Raw genomic sequence first — 17,924 nt, 5'->3', positions numbered from 1 at the left:
AAAAACTAACCCTAACCCCCCCCCCCCCCCACCCCACACCCGGAGGGCATCACAATCTCCTCCCCCCTCTCTCCACGGCACCCCCCAAAAAAACACTAACCCTAACCCTAACCCCCTAACCCTAACCCCCTAACCCTGACACCCTAACCCCCTAACACTAACCCTTACTCTGACCCTGACCCTAACCCTGACCCTGACCTACGCGCGCACCCCCCCCCCCCACCCACACCCTGGAGGGCATCACAATCTCCTCCCCCCCCCTCTCTCCACGGCACCCCCCAAAAAAACAAAAAAAACACCCCCAAACATCTCCAAAGACCCACTACCATCCCAGCCTTAACCCCCTACCCATGAGGGCCTCCAGCCCCACACAGATTAGAAACATGTTTGCAGAGCACATTCAGAGCACAGGTTAGGACATGACTTCAGAATTAAGGGACAGAAGTTTAGGGGTAACATGACGGGGAACTTCTTTACTCAGAGAGTGGTAGCTGTGTGGAATGAGCTTCCAGTGGAAGTGGTGGAGGCAGGTTCGTTGGTATCATTTAAAAATAAATTCGATAGGCATATGGATGAGAAGGGAATGGAGGGTTATGGTATGAGTGCAGGCAGGTGGGACTAAGGGAAAATAATTGTTCGGCACGGACTTGTAGGGCCGAGACGGCCTGTTTCCGTGCTGTAATTGTTATATGGTTATATGGTTATTATATGGTTATTCACAATAAAAAGTCTTGCAGAACATGATACCCTAGGACATTAATTGACCAGCAGATTTGCTGGAAACATTAGCAGTAATTTAAAAGCCAGGAGCACATGGACGGATGAACAAAGGAAGTGAATCGACCGGTCTAAACAAGAGCAGCCCCGACCAAAGTGACTGGTCCTAAGACCTAACACAGGGGAGGGCGACACCCAAAAAGGGAGGGACATTCACCTACCCTTTATAACCCATTACCGGCTAGATAGAAACAGATCTCTTTTCCTGATGAAGCTAAAGCAATAGCGAAACTGGCAGGTCGTTGCCCAGTCGAGAAGACTCCAGCATGCGGTCTCCACAAGCTGGAAAAAACAAAAGACTAAATTAGGACCACGACAAACAAGGGGAGGTGAACTTCCTTGCAACACCGTCTTAGCAGGCAGAGTACAGCAGATGGTCTCCACAAGGCGAAGATATAAAGACCAAAGACTTGACCAAACACACGACAAACAAGCAAAGGAACTACCATCGGAGTACGGAGAAAGTTCAGCAAGCAGTCTCCGCAGGCTTTTCGCTGCGAGCCGGAAAAAATGGACTTGGTGAGCACCCTGGTGTGAACCGTACTACGCTAGTGATAATTTATGTTTATTGTTTAAATCAGTAGCATTGCATGGTACTGAACGAGATAATGGATGTTGAGATATAATTGATGTTCATAGTTCTGTACAGAAATAATTGATGTTTATAGTTTAAATACAGAAGTAAGACATTGTACTGACTGAGCTAGATATGAACAATGACATGCAGAGGGGAGGGAGGGGAAGGAGAGGGTATAACTACAATAACAATGGGAATCGCGACCAGCACAGGTATGAACCGAGGGATTCCTTTGCAGTCGTAGTTAGAGTTATTTATAAAATTGCCAAAACACTGCACCATCTGAGGGTAGTGCAAGAGAATGGCCAACCTCCCAAGGGTATCACGAGGCAGGCAAGGATATTAACACACTTTATAAAACCAGTAAATCCTACCCAGGAAACATTACAAAAATTGGCCTCTAATGCTGAAACCTGGGCAAAACAAACACGACAAATTTTGATTGAACATTACCAAAATAGTCTAGAATATCTGGATGATGAATACTGCGAGGGCCCACCTATGGATTGTGTACAGGAGGCGGTCGCCAAGGCCTTAATCTGGAACAAGAAAAATTTGGGAGATAAATTTAAAATCAGAATGGAGGACCTTAGACATCGAGTTTTGAATCTAACCTCAGAGACTGGGCCTGAACAGAGCAGCAGCTTGCGGGATTTCCAGACCCCAGACCAGCGGCTGTAATGTCTATTATAGCGGTAGATATCCCGCAAGACGTGTTTACTATTTCACAGGAAAACCAGCTCGAGCTACCCTGCTCCGCACCCCGCGGCCCCGCCAGCCCCGACATAACCCCCCCCCCCCCCCACTACCCCACTACGTCCACCCACCAGCCCCCAGATCGTGGGGTTGCGACCCCAGCAACCGGACCAGGCCCAGCCGCCCTCCCCGGTATGCGAGCCCCAGGCCCCCTTCTGGTACGCGACAGGGACCTGGTCGGAGGACTGATCACGACCCACACGCCCCGATTCCCCCAGCACGTCCGCCCTGATCTACCGGTGCCTCTCCTCACGCCAGAGTATCCACGGCCCTCTCTCCCAGAGACCACGGGCCGAGCGCAGACCCTCCCGGGGAGAGACCGAACTGACCACGGAGACCGCCGGAACGGACGTCACGACCGCAGTGCCACAGGTAAACATGTCCGAGACTGCTACCCTTTCCCTGTCCCCAGCCCATTCCACCCCAACACACGGGGTCCCAGCCCTGGGGGAAAGAAACAACCACCCTAATACAGGTCAGAAAAATGTTACCTGGAAGCTACAACCCAGAAAGCCTGTTTTAATAATTGGAGATTCCAACATTTCCAGGATCCCAAAATTTTCCAACAACAGCATACAATTGGACAGCTACCCAGGGGCAAAATTCATACACGGAACTTCCATTCTTCGCAAATTGGGCCAATGCCCAGAAACTCAAAAAGTCATTCTCTCGTTTGGCATTAATAATAAAACACAAAGACCACAGACAGCCATCAAACAACTCCAAACACTAATCAAGATGGCCAGTCGTAAATTCCCTAATGCCAGCATATGGATCCCTAGGATCAACTTCAGCAAGTCACTCCCAGCATCAGAGCAGGACACACTCAGACAACTTAATGACTACATACAGACCAAGAAACACATTCCCACTATTCCCACCGGCCAGTTTAAAGTAGTCACAGACCACGTCCACTGGACAGAACCCACAGCCCGAGCCATGATCAGAGAGTGGATGAAGCATTTAAACTGTTAGCGACACCATGCCAAGAGAGGCAGGCCCTACTATGAGGGAAAACAATCTTCAACCTTTCTCAGACATTCTCCCTGACCAAAACCCAAGAGAGGGTACTGAACAGAGGCCTCACCTTCGACCTTACTCCCAAATCCCACAAGGAACAAGTGCAGGGGGACCTACACATATTTTATCGATCCATTAAGTCAATAATAGACCACTTCAGAGGCGCAGAGCTGCCGAAATTATACCCCTTTGGGCCACGAACAGGATGGACAAACTCAAACCTAGGGTGGATCCTGACTGACTCCCACAAATCTATAGAAGGGCAAGTGTAAGGCAAAGAGATTTGGACAAGGGTGATGAGACCGTGGGCCAGATACCAAGTGACAGTACATAGTGAAAAGGAATCACCAGGGCGAGATCACTAAGCACCAGAGGGCAAAATCACAACCTAACCCTAACCCTAACCCTAACCCTAACCCTGACCCTGACCCTGACCCTAACCCTGACCCTGACCCTGACCCTGACCCTGACCCTGACCCTAACCCTGACCCTGACCCTAACCCTAACCCTGACCCTGACCCTGACCCTAACCCTAACCCTAACCCTAACCCTAACCCTAACCCTAACCCTCTAACCCTAACCATAACCCTAACCCCAACCCTATCTCCACCCTTTCTAAATTGCCAAAATCTTCCTGCATCGCCCGCTGCCAAATCTCACTTGCGGATGAGTTTCCAAATGGAAACACGAGGTATCGGTATCTCCCAAAGGGAACACTAAATGTTGTCAGACGCGAGCTGACATCGCTCAGTGGGAATTGCCAGTACCCACTTGTAGCGTCAAATTTCGAGAACCATTCTGCATTTGGCATGCGGGCAGCAATGTTCTCGAACGTCGGCATTGGGCAATGTTCCCTACGAATGGCCGCATTGAGGTCACGTGGGTCAAGGCATATGCGGACCTTTCCACCAGGCTTGTTTAACACAGTCATTGAATTCACCCAATACGTTCCCCGTTCCTGCTTTCTCTACATATCCCTTGATTCCGTTAGCCCTAAGAGCTGAATCTAACTCTCTCTTGAAAGCATCCAGAGAATTGGCGTCCACTGCCATCTGAAGCAGAGAATACCACAGGTTCACAACTCTGTGTGGAAAAGTTTCTCCTCGTCTCCTCATCAGGAACATTTTTCCTGCATCTAGCCTGTCCAATCCCTAAAGAATTTTACACGTTTCTGCGGGTCGGGTAGCTTCTGTGGAGAGAGGAAATGCGTGACGTTTCGGGTGGACACCCTTCTTCAGTCTGATGGGAGGTATAGAGATAAGGAAGTGTAAGAAGTGAAAACAGGACAAATACAATACAATACAATACAATACAATACAATACAATACAATACAATACAATACAATACAATACAATACAATACGGTTTTATTCGTCACATTGCACATAAAGTGCAAGTGAAATGAATTTGTCAGCAGTGGTACAATGATAAAGAACACAAAAACACAATAAGAATTACCAAATAGGGGAGCCGCTACAAGAGGAGCTTGCTGCGAGCATTAACTACCTCACTTCCCACCAGCTGCAGGAACAGGTAATAATGGATACATCTGCCAAGTACCACACACCTGGGAATTGTGCTTCGCTAAACGTACCGGCTGTGAACAACTCGATTTGGGGATATATTGGAGGGGGCATCAAAGCCCAGGATGTAAAGCTCCAGACAATCCTCAAATTGCTGGCCACAGGCATCACGGCGTTTGCCAGGTCTGTGGATGGGGGTCCCTTGTCTGATGTACAGCAGGATGACCTGGCATTAATTTGTAATGCACATTTTGAAATTAACTGCTTTCCCAAAAATGCCATCCGACCTGCCCTGAACCCCAAATTTGCGGGTTTGTGCAGGGCCACAACGTTAAGCCGCCGAAACTTCTCTTCGGAGTAAATCTGCCAAAACAGGTCAAGGACCTGGACGAAGAAGCGAAAGCTGTCGGGCTGATGAAGGCGCCGTTGACAAGCAGAGCTCCACCATTCCGGCAGCACACCTACGCTTCCATCAGCAGTAAGCTGTTCGCTGAAGCTGGTGGCAGCTCGAAGGCCGTATATTCTGGGCAGAAGTCCTGTTTAGGCCAATGCCCAGGCCGGCCCTCGTGGAAGATGCGCAATCCGCGCACTCCAGCAACACTGCCCCCGAAACCTCGGGGGCGGAAATAAAGACCATAAAACCACCGGTAACCATTGAGGTAGGTGGGTCTGGTTCTTTCCGGAACATGGGGTGTATGGACCAGTAACAAGTTGGTGGGAGATTACACTTGTTTTTGAATGAATGGAGTTGGATAACGTCAGATCCGTTTATACTGCACAGTATACAGGGGTTCCAAATCGAATTCCTTCCCAATTCATAGCCACCCACACAGCATGCACCAAACCGGGCGTTTGTTCATTCACAACAGGAAGGTTTGGATGTGCAAGCTGAAATTCAAAAGTTATATACAAAAGGGGTAATTGAGACGTCGAGTCATGAACCTCATCAATTCGTTTCTAATATATTTACAAGGCAAAAGAAAGATGGAGGATGCCGAATCATCCTTGATTTGACTCAACTTAACTCTTGTGCTGGATAAACATTTAAAAATGGAAAACTTCGTTACTGCCAAACAACTGATTTCCAAAGGATCCTTTATGGCATGCATCGATCTCAAAGATACATACTATTCGGTACTCATTCACATGGATCACCGGAGGTATTTGAAGTTTAACTGGATGAAACAACAATGGCAGTTTAAAGCATTGCCTAATGTTTTAACGTCAGCCCCCAGATTATTTACCAAATTATTGAAACCGGTGCTTGGGCCTCTTAGAGCTTAAAATCATATTGTTATGGCATACTTGGATGATATCCTAATCATAGGAAAAACTCTGAAATTTGCTAAATTAGCTGTTTCAGCCACTAAACTCTTGTTTGAGATTGGGTTTTCTCATCCATGCAGATAAATCAAAGTTGATACCATACACAGTTATTGATTATTTGGGATTTACCATTAACTCTATTCACGGGTCTGTGACTCTGCCCTGGGGTAAGAGATTAGAATTAATAGAAGCCTTGACAACCTCGTTGTTATTGAGCAACCATCTATTCGACAAGTAGCCAGGGTAATTGGCAAATATGTGACTGCTTTTCCAGTTGCACAGTTTGGACCTTTGCATTATCAGAATTTACAACGTGCAAAGGAGCAAGCACTCAAATAACACGTAGGTCATTTTAACAGACCTATGCGGCTACCAGCTGATGCTATTTGTGAATTACAATGGTGGACGACCAATATTGGGCATTGCTCCAGTAACATTTTGGTCAGCAAACCTTCAGTTATATTACAAACTGATGCTAGTGCTCAAGGATGGGGAGCTACTAATACAATCTCTAGTTGCGGTGGCAGATGGGATGTGCATGAATCATAATTTATTCAATCACATGTTATTAACTACTTAGAAATGCTGGAGCATTCTATGGGCTGAAGGCTTATTGTGCGAATATGCATCATCTGCATGTTCAACTACAGATTGACAACACCACAGCGGTGGCATAAATTAATCACATGGGTGGACTCAAGTCAGCATCCTGTGATAATTTAGCTGAATCTTATTTGGCGCTGGTGTATTGTAAGAAGCATTTGGATTTCAGCTACCTACTTGCCAGGTAGGCTCAATATAGTGGTGGACCCCAGGTCACGGAAATGTAATGATAACACAGATTGGATGTTGGATCATAAAGTGTTCACCGACATTATTGCTCGGAGTTGGATGATCAGCCATGATCATATTGAATGGCGGTGCAGGCTCGAAGAGCCGAACGGCCTACTCCTGCACCTATTTTCTATGTTTCTATGTATGGAACGCCGGGTATCGATTTACTCGCATCCAGGCTTAATCACCAGTTACCAAAGTATGTTGCATGGGAGCCAGACCCGGCGTCAGTGGCGATGGATGCATTCTCGCTACACTGGGGAGGATTGTTCTTCTATGCATTCCCTCCATTTTGCCTCATCAGTCGGGTCTTGCAAAAGATCCAGCAAGACTCCGCGTCAGGCATTTTGGTAGTGCCTGACTGGCCTACAAGTTCCCATTATACTAGGAATGATATCAGAGCCTTTTATGGCCATTTCCAAACGCAGTAATCTGCTGGTTCATCCCGTGACTGGGGAGAGGCATCCCCTACACGATCGATTCAATTTGTTGATTTTCAGACTCTGAGGAGACCTTTCCTGGGGCTCGGACTGTCAGATCGAACTGTGGACGTGATCACTGCGGCTTGAAGAGATAGCAGCAATACGCAGTACATCTCCTATATCAAGAGATGGGAAACATTCTATTCGCAGTCCAACATAATGTATGACACGGCACGTGTGACGGGTGTCTTGGATTTCTGTCCAATCTATTTTTTTGACGAGAGATTGAGTTACAGTGCCATTAATTGTGCCAGGAGTGCATTGTCGTCATTCTTGTTGCTGGGATCGGGACGCCACGCTTTTGGGTCTCACCCGCTGATATCCAGGTTCATGAAGGGTATCTTCAACACAAATACCCCCAGGTCAAGGTACTCGGAGATATGGGATGTCAACATTGTACTGACGCTGCTTCGGCGGTGGGCTCCAGCTACATCCCTGTCACTGATCAAATCACTTTTAAAGTGGTTATTCTCATGGCGCTTGTTTCGGCGTAACGGGTCCAGTCGTTGCATAAACTGCGACTGGATATAATGGTTACATCTGCCAGTAAGATAACATGTTATGTGCATGACCTAGTCGAGCAGAGCAGAGCAGGGGCGTCAGGTCTCAAACTAGAGTTTACGGCATACCACGTGGACCTTCGGTTGTGTGTGGTCACACATCTACAACAGTATATCAAGGCCACAATGAGTCTCAGAGGCACTGAACTAGCAATGTTTGTTAGTTATTTAAAAAATCACCAGAGGGTGTCAGTGCAGACCATTTCGTGGTGGTTAAGACAGGTTTTGGCTTGTGCAGGTGTGGGCACTGATATTTTTAAATCTCACTCCACCCGGGCTGCAACAACATCAGCAGCGAGGGTTTTGGAGGTTCCACTGGACCACATCCTAGCGGCGGCGGGATGGTCAAACGAGAGAACTTTCCAAACATTTAGAACAAACCCATTGCCAGGCCGGGGGTGTTTGCCAACTCAACTTTAAGTTCTGTTTTATAATTTATACCGGATGTGGGGGATCACTATTATTTTCATATATATCATTTTGTTTAATAAAAAGCATCAGCATGTTTTATATCTATGTCATGTCTGAATGCATTGTGATTTTCACTCATCTTTGGTCAACTGATGCAGTGTGTTACATGGACTCGTGTTCACGGCATGAAATCGCAGAGCTTTGAAATCTTCACGTAGTCATTCACGCGAAGTAAAATTGGAAGATTAAACGAGAACTTACCAGTTTGAAGTTTGATCTTTATTTTATGAGGAGTTACGATGAGGGACTACGTGCCCTCCGCTCCCAACCCGCTCTCATAAAGGTCAGCTGGTAGTTCTAGTTTCTCGATTTTTCCTATATTCAGTTCAAAAACTGTTATCTGTGATTTCACACCGCTGCTTTGAAGGTTGATGCGCATGCGGGCTGGCGAGATTCTTCGCGTAATCCATCTTCGTAACTCCTCATAAAATAAAGATCAAACTTCAAACTGGTAAGTTCTCGTTTAATCTTCCAATTATATCACTACTGCAGAGTTACATTTGGTGTAACTAATGGCGTGGCTGTTTTTCAGAGAGAGATGGACAAACTTGTTGAACAGGAAAACCTTAAAGGTACTTTTCTTTATCTTGATAATAGAACTATTGCAGGAAATGACCAAGCTGAACACGATGAAAATGTACAACGGTTTTTAGTTGTACATTCTAAAAATCTAACATTAAATGAGGCTAAGTCAATAACATCAGCGGCATCAATTAATATTCTTGGTTATTGGGTTGGAAATGATATAATCAAGCCTGATCCAGAAAGACTCCGGCCACTCAAAGAGATACCTGTTCCAGCTACATTAAACCCTCTACGAAGGACACTTGGGATGTTTGCATATTATGTTAAAATGGACACCAATTTTTTATGACAAAATTCAACTTTTGATTAGAGCAAAATCCTCCCCCCTTGACTCTGCAGCAATTGGTGCCTTTACTTAGAAACAATTAGAACCATCGATGTGGATCTCCCTTTTGTTGTTGAATGTGGTGCCTCTGATTTAGCAGTATCAGCAAGATTAAAGCAAGGAGGTCGACCAGTGGCTTTCATGTCTCGTATTCTCCAATGTAGTGAATTGCACTACCCACCCGTCGAATAGGAAGCTAGAGCAATTATTGTAGCAGTGAGGAAATTAAGTCATTTTTTTGTCGCTAGCACTTCACTGATAAAAGATCAGCGTTCAGTAGCTTTTATGCTGGATAATCGGAAACGAACGAAGATTAAAAACAGTAAATTCATGAATGGAGGATTGAATTATCTGCATAATTATTTCATTGAGTATCGCCCTGGTAAGGATAATGTTGCTCCGGCAGATGCATTAACTCGAGCATTGTGTGCTTCTGCACTCACTGATCTTCACAATGGGCTGTGTCATCCTGGAGTCACTCATTTGTTACACTATGTTCGTTCCAAAAACTTATCTTTCTCGTCAGAAGATATGAAGATGGCGTGTGCCTCATGTAGAATCTGTGCCAAGGTTCTTCCGTCCTGAAGAAGGAAGATTGATCAAAGCTACTCAACCTATGGAACGTTTGAGTATTAACTTCAAAGGGCCTTTACCATCCTCCTCCCGAAATGTTTATATAGTTACCAGTTGATGAATATTCAAGGTTTCCATTTACCTTTCCTTGCCCAAATATGTCAGCTGCTACGGTTATTCAGAATCAGAATGCTTTATTGTCATTGCATGTGTCACATACAACGAGATTACTGTGTCTCCATTTAAAAGAACTTCAAACATTCACATACTCATACTTTTTACACTCCCTCCCTCCCCAAACCCACCCATGGATTCACATTTACATAAATTAACACTGGCTCCCCCCCCCTCCTTCCCCATAACCCGCTCCCGAGACAGTTCAGTTCCAAGATTGCTGATGGGTAAAAGCTGTTCTTGAGTCTGGCAGTGCGTGACTTTAGCGACCTGTACCTTTTTCCTGAGGGCAGCAGTTTGAAAAGGTGGTGACAAGGATGTGTAATGTCTTTCACGATATTACAGGTCCTGCTACGGCATCTGGAGTGGTAAATGTCCTCCAGAGGGGGCAGGGGGAGTCCAATGATACCCTGGGCAGTTTTTAATCACCCTCTGGAGAGCTGCTCTGTCAGCTGCTGAACAGTTCCCAAACCAGGCAGTTATGCAGTAAGTCAGTATGCTTTCGACCGAACAGCGGTAGAAATACTCCCGCAGTTTAGCAGACAGATGGGCCTTCCTCAGTGTTCTGAGAAAGTAAAGTCTCTGTTGCGCCTTTTTTACAACTACAGCAGAGTTCACAGACCATTTAAGATCCTCAGTGATGTTGATCCCCAGAAATTTAAAACTAGGCACCCTCTCCACCTCCTCGCCCCCTATCTCCAGTGGCCTGAGCTCCGCTCTATGTCGCCTGAAATCAGTGATGATCTCCTTTGTCTTTTTAGTGTTCAGAGAGAGATTGTTGTGAGCACACCACTCAGAAAGTCTGTGCACCTCCTCTCTATAGGCGACCTCGTTCCCATTTGAGATGAGCCCCACCACGGTTGTATCGTCCGCAAATTTTATGATCCTATTTGCGGGGTGATGGGACAAGCAGTTATGTGTGTATAGGGCGTAGAGGAGCGGACTGAGCACACAGCCCTGCGATGCTCCTGTGCTGAGGGTCAGGGATGTCGAGGTGCAGGGTCCAAGTCTCACCGTCTGTGGGCGTTCACTAAGAAAGTCCAATATCCACCGACACAGTTGACTGCTGAGGCCAAGGTCTAGCATTTTTGTGATCAGCTTGCTGGGTATGATTGTATTAAAAGCTGAGCTGTAATCAACAAAAAGCATCCTGACATATGACCCCTTCTCCTCTAGGTGTTGTAGTGCAGCATGGAGGACAGTGTTTATGGCATCCTCTGTAGATCTATTAGCCCTATATGCATACTGGTGTGGGTCGAGTGAGGGGGGGAAAGATAATTTAAGGTGACCTAGGACCAGCCTTTCAAAGCACTTGGAGACTACAGATGTAAGAGCAACGGGCCTGTAGTCATTGAGGGAGTTGATGTTTGTCTATTTGGGTACCGGGATGATATTGGTGGTTTTCAGGCACGTTGGCACGGAGGAGTGTGCTAGGGAAAGGTCAAAAATGTCTGTGAATACCCCCAGCGAGCTGGTGAGCACAGTCCCGGAGCACCCTGCCTGGGATCTCATCCGGGCCAGCAGCCTTACTAGCATTAACAGTTCTCAGGGCCCGCTTTACCTCCTCTAACTGGAGGGTAAGTGGCTGGTCAGCAGGGTCCAGTTGGAGAGAGGTTCTTTCATTCGGACCTCTTTAGATCAACTGTTTTCATTCTGTGGATTTACAAGTTACATACATTCTGATAGGGGCACCTCATTCATGTCAAAATATTAAAAATACTACCTTTCTAATAGAGGAATTGCAACACGTAAAACAACATCATATCATCCTATTGGAAGTGGTCAGGTTCAGAGGTATAACGGAATCATTTGGAAAGCAATGAAACTGGCTTTAAAGTCAAATAACATACCAGAGCAGCAGTGGGAGTGTGTTATACCAGATGCATTACACTCCATCAGATCTCTATTCTCAACTGCTACCAATACTTCTCAACATGAGCCGTTCTTTAACTTCAAACGGCGTTCTTCTAGCGGTACTTCTCTGCCATCATGGTTGACTAGCCTGGGGCCTGTGTTGCTTCGTCGGTATGTCCGATAAAATAACAATGAGCCTTTTGTTGATGAAGTTGAACTGACTGATGCCAACCCTTCTTATGCAACTAACAAGTATCAGGCCGGACGTCAGTCAACTGTCTGACTTCGGGACCTTGCACCATGTCCGTCTTCTTGATCAGGTGAATTGATCATGGGGAACAAAGACATGGCAGACCAATTGAATAACTACTTTGGTTCTGTCTTCACTAAGGAAGACATAAATAATCTGCCGGAAATAGCAGGGGACCAGGGGTCAAATGAGATGGAGGAACTGAATGAAATCCAGGTTAGCCGGGAAGTGGTGTTAGGTAAATTGAATGGATTAAAGGCCGATAAATCCCCAGGGCCAGACAGGCTGCATCCCAGAGTACTTAAAGAAGTAGCCGCAGAAATAGTGGATGCATTAGTGATAATTTCTCACAACTCTTTAGATTCTGGAGTAGTTCCTGAGGTTTGGAGGGTAGCTAAAGTAACCCCACTTTTTAAAAAGGGAGGGAGGGAGAGAGAATACGGGGAATTACAGACCAGTTAGTCTAACATCGGTAGTGGGGAAACTGCTAGAGTCAGTTATTAAAGATGGGATGGCAGCACATTTGGAAAGTGGTAAAATCATTGGGCAAAGTCAGCATGGATTGATGAAAGGTAAATCGTGTCTGACGAAACTTATAGAATTTTTCGAGGATCTAACTAGTAGAGTGGATAAGGGAGAACCAGTGGATGTGTTATATCTGGACTTTCAGAAGGCATTCGACCCGGTCCCACATAAGAGATTATTATACAAACTTAAAGCACACTGTATTGGGGATTCAGTATTGATGTGGATAGAGAACTGGCTGGCAGACAGGAAGCAAAGAGTAGGAGTATGCGGGTCCTTTTCAGAATGGCAGGCAGTGACTAGTGGTGTACCGCAAGGCTCAGTGCTGGGAGCCCAGCTATTTACAATATATATTAATGATCTGGACGAGGGAATTGAATGAAACATCTCCAAGTTTGCGGATGACACGTAGCTGGGGGGCAGTGTTAGCTGTGAGGGGGATGCTAGGAGGCTGCAAGGTGACTTGGATAGGCTGAGTGAGTGCGCAGATGCATGGCAGATGCAGTATAATGTGGATAAATGTGCGGTTATCCACTTTTGTGGCAAAACCAGGAAAGTAGACTATTATCTGAATGGTGGCCGATTAGGAAAAGGGGAGATGCAACGAGACCTGGGTGTCATGGTACACCAGTCATTGAAAGTAGGCATGCAGGTGCAGCAGGCAGTGAAAAAAGCGAATGGTATGTTAGAATTTATAGCAAAAGTATTTGAGTGTAGGAGCAGGGAGGTTCTTCTGCTGTTGTACAGGGCCTTGGTGAGACCACACCTGGAGTATTGCGTACAGTTGTGGTCTCCTAATCTGAGGAAATACATTCTTGCCGTAGAGGGAGTACAGAGTAGGTTCACCAGACTGATTCCTGGAATGTCAGGACTTTCATATGAAGAGAGACTGGATAGACTCGGCTTGTACTCGCTAGAATTTAGAAGATTGATGGGGGATCTTATAGAAACTTATAAAATTCTTAATGGGCTGGACAGGCTAGATGCAGGAAGATTGTTCCTGATGTAGTGGAAGTCCAGAACAAGGGGTCACAGTTTAAGGATAAGGGGAAATCCTGTAGGGTCGAGATGAGAAAAACATTTTTCACACAGAGAGTGGTGAATCTCTGGAATTCTCTGCCACAGAAGGTAGTTGAGGCCAGTTCATTGGCTATATTTAAGAGGGAGTTAGATGTGGCCCTTGTGGCTAAAGGGATCAGGGGGTATAGAGAGAAGGCAGGTACAGGATACTGAGTTGGATGATCAGCCATGATCATATTGAATGGCGGTGCAGGCTCGAAGGGCCGAATGGCCTACTCCTGCACCTATTGTCTATGTTTCTATCAGCTCCGTCACTTCTTGATAACACTAATCGAGAACTTCCTCCATCAGCTCCATCACTTCGTGATAACATTAATCGAGAGCTTCCTCCAACACTCCTATGGAAACTTCTATAAGAAATTCTAAAATGATAAATCTAAATAACAATATGAGTGAAGTTGATGACCAAGCAATATAAGTACCCCCAGCTATTGAAACACTGTTATCTCCTGAAGCTCCAGTGCTGTGACGGCCATCAAGATGCACTAAACCTCCTGACCGTCTCAACTTATAAATAGGAGGGGAGAATAAAGTGGGCGCATGTGCGGGGCTCTTCCAGAGTGTGCGTATGTGCTTGGCATTTCCAGAGTGTGCGCATATGCGGGGTATTTCGGGCGGGAAAGGCCTGCGGAATCAGCCATGTTTGCCAGATGTTTCTGTGTTTATGTATTACAAAAATGTGATGCTTAAAGCTTAAATAAAGTTAAGTAAATTACGAGTAGTGTAAAGTTTCGTTTGCCCCACAACAGCTAACTAGCTAATGAACTCTCTAGCTATCTAGCTAGCAGGCTAAATAGCTATCTATCTATCAGGCTAGCAATCTAGTAATCCAGCTATCTAGCTACCTAGCTAGCTATCTTACTATCTGTCTAGGTAGATATTTAGCTACCTAACTAGCTATCTATCCTGCTGGCTAGCACTCTAGCTATGTAGGCACTCTGCTATCAAGCTAGCAGGCTAGATATTTAGATATCTAACCAAGTACCTATATACCTTGTAACCATCGGCCTAGCTTTCTATCTACCTGTCCAGCTATCTAGTTAGCTGGCAATATATCTCTATGTCTATCTACTGATCTTGCTAGCAATCTATCTATCTATCTGACTGGCTACCTACCAAGACATCTACCCATCTAGCAATCCCGATATCTATCAAGCTAGCTAGCCATCTAACTATTTAGCTGCCTTTATATTTAGCTGGAGAAACTCTGCGGGTGATGCAGCATCTATGGAGAAAATGAATAGGCGGCGTTTCGTCTCGAGACTCTTCTTCAGACTTACGAAGTGTCCCGACCCGATACGTCGCCTATTCCTTTTCTCCATGGATGCTGCCTCACCCGCTGAGTTTCTTCAGCATATTATGTCTACTTTCGATTTTTCCAGCATCTGCAGTTCCTTCTTAAACATATATATTTGGCTGGTTATCTAGCTATCTAGAATGCTATCTAGATTTCTAGTTATATACCCGAAGTTATTTCGGTTTTTAGGTATGTAGTTCTGTAGCTGTCTAGCGAGCTACCCAGCTAACTTACTACCTAGCTATCTCGCTGGGTAGATCTAGCTAGATCGCCCTCCCGCGTCCCGCCGAGGGCGAGCGAGAGGGAGAGAGCGCGCCTCGCAGAGAACGGCCAATCCAGCTTGTTCTATAGCTATTCAACCAGTTAGACATCGAGCTATCTATCTATTTAGCGTGTTATCCCGCTGGCTATCCATATGGTTATACAATACAATACAATACAATACAATACAATACAATACAATTCAATTTATTGTCATTTGAATCCCTTGAGGTCCAAACGAAATGTCGTTTCTGCAGCCATACATTACAAACAAATAGACCCAAGACACAACATAATTTACATAAACATCCATCACATTGCTGTGATGGAAGGCCAAAAAAACTTATCTCTCCACTGCACTCTCCCCCCCGATGTCAGAGTCAAAGTCAAAGTCAAAGCCCCCGGCGGGCGATGGCGAATTGTCCCGCAGCCATTAAAGCGACGCCGGGTGATGCAAGGCCGCACACCGGGTCTTGATGTTAGAGCCCCCCGGCGCACGTTCGCAGTCCCGCAGCCATTCCAAGCCGCGCGGGGCGATGATGTAAGGCCCCGCTCAGCTGCTCTTCAACCCCGCAACTCGGGCGGGAGAAGTCGCCGTTGCGGAAGCCCTGAAAAGCGGTCTCCCTCCAGGGACCCGCGGGCTCCCGGTGCCGCCCGCCAAACCCGCAGTTGCAGCCACCGAATCTCCGGGGGTCGGGTCGCAGCAGCGTCCACCACAGCTCCACCCGCTCTGGACTCGGCCAGCTCCGCGACGGTGAGGTGAGTAGTCGGCACCAGAGCCCCCGGTCTTCCTGTTGGAGGCCGCTCCTCGTTGCAGCCCCAACGACAACGGAGACCCGACAAAGAAAAGGTCGGGTCTCCCGTGCAGGGAGAGATTTAAAAAGTTACCCCCCCCCCCCCCCCCCCCCCACACCACCCCCACCCCCCCCCCCCACACACACATACCCCAACAAAAATAACAAAAACTGCATAAAAACATAAGACATAAAATAATAAAAACGCAGACGGACTGCAGAGGCCGGTGCTGACGAGAGTCGCGCCGCCCACCGAAGTATCCAGTTGACCAGCTATCTTGCGATCAACCTACCTAGTGCTAGCACTAAGAGACACGCACTCATTCGCACACATTTACGCAATAACACACTCACGGATATTCACTTACGCAACAGTATCATACACTTACACACTCACATGCTTTCTTCCTATCAAACAATCACATACTCAAACATCCTCACAAACTCACATTCCCACATATTCTCTCACATTGTCTCACAAACAGCCACACGCACATACAAGCAAACACTGCCACTAACAAACACACATGCACTCTACCACTCAGAGAGCCGATAGATTTAATCGCACCCACACTTACTAATGCTCACATACTCACACGCACATTCACACACTCGCACAGACATAAACACACACAAATACATGTACTCTTATAAACTCTGCCGCACTCACACACCCATGCGCGCTACACATTTTGGGTTCAGGGGTGTTCGCGGCGTGCTCCCGGTGAGCGGTGCCAAGCCCTTCAGTCGGCCCGGTAGCCCGAGTCGCCCACCGCGGACGGCAATGGTGCCCCGTCCCGGGAGCAAGGATGGAGCCGCGAGCAACCACAGAGAGCGAGGTGGCCATCCGAGGGCGAGGAAGGCCGCCGAGAACGAAGGGCGAACCCGTGGTGCGACGGCGGGCAGCAGATATAAATATTTGGCCATCGTTTGTAACGTTATCGGTGACAAAATATGTCGGCACTTGTGCACAGCCCTGGTGAGGTTTGCTACATGATGTTTGCTACATGAGGTTTGCTACATGATGTTTGCTACATGAGGTTTGCTACATGAGGTTTGCTACATGAGGTTTGCTACATGAGGTTTGCTACATGAGGTTTGCTACATGAGGTTTTCTACATGATGTACCCGGGTTGTCTGCAAAAAAAACATTTCACTATATACCTGGGTACATGTGACAATAAATTCTTGCAAACGCATGCACATACACACAAACATTTGCACAACCTCGCACATTCACACTCACATACACGTGCTAACACACGCATGCATGGACTCATACACTCACACTGTCACACAAAGAGGATAACCAATGCGAGTCAGACTGCATCTCTGTAGAAGTTTAGTTTAGTTCATCAATTTATTTTAGTTTATTTTCACGCGTTCCGGTGAACAGTGAATATCTTTAGTTGCGCGCTATTCAGGCAGCAGAAAGACAATACATTATAACAATCGTGCCATTTGCAGTGTATATATACATGATAAGGGGATAACATTTTGTGCAAGGTAAAGCCAACAAAGTTCGATCAAGGATAGTCCGAGGGTCTCCAATGCGATAGAGAATAGCTCAAGCCAACTCTCCAGTTGTGGTAGGATGGTTCAGTTGCCTGATAACAGCTGGGAAGAAACTGCCCCTGAATCTGAATGTGCGCACTTCGATACATTTTGCCTGATGGGAGAGGGGAGAAGAGGGAGCGGCCAGAGTGCGACTCGTTCTTGATTATGCTGCTGGCCTTGCCGAGGCAGCGTGAGGTATGAATGGAGTCAATTGAAGGGAGGTTGCTTTGTGTGGTGGTCTGGGTTGCGTCCACAATTCACTGCAATTTCTAGAGCTGTTGGGTGGAATTGCTCCCAAACCAAGCTGTGATGCATCCTGATAA

General features: G+C 46.5%; 1 long non-coding RNA gene across 1 annotated transcript; it reads right to left on the bottom strand.

Annotated features, from left to right (window-relative positions):
• Nucleotides 1–968: 968 nt before the first annotated feature.
• Nucleotides 969–2,008, bottom strand: LOC116982906. Its single transcript, XR_004414555.1, has 2 exons — nucleotides 1,808–2,008; nucleotides 969–1,059 (listed from the first exon to the last, which is right to left on the bottom strand). It is a non-coding gene; the product is annotated as an uncharacterized LOC116982906 (long non-coding RNA).
• Nucleotides 2,009–17,924: the final 15,916 nt, after the last annotated feature.

The sequence above is a fragment of the Amblyraja radiata genome, chromosome 17 (genome assembly GCF_010909765.2).
Source record: "Amblyraja radiata isolate CabotCenter1 chromosome 17, sAmbRad1.1.pri, whole genome shotgun sequence".
Classification (NCBI taxonomy): domain Eukaryota; kingdom Metazoa; phylum Chordata; class Chondrichthyes; order Rajiformes; family Rajidae; genus Amblyraja; species Amblyraja radiata.
This window is presented reverse-complemented; position numbering and strand designations above follow the sequence as displayed.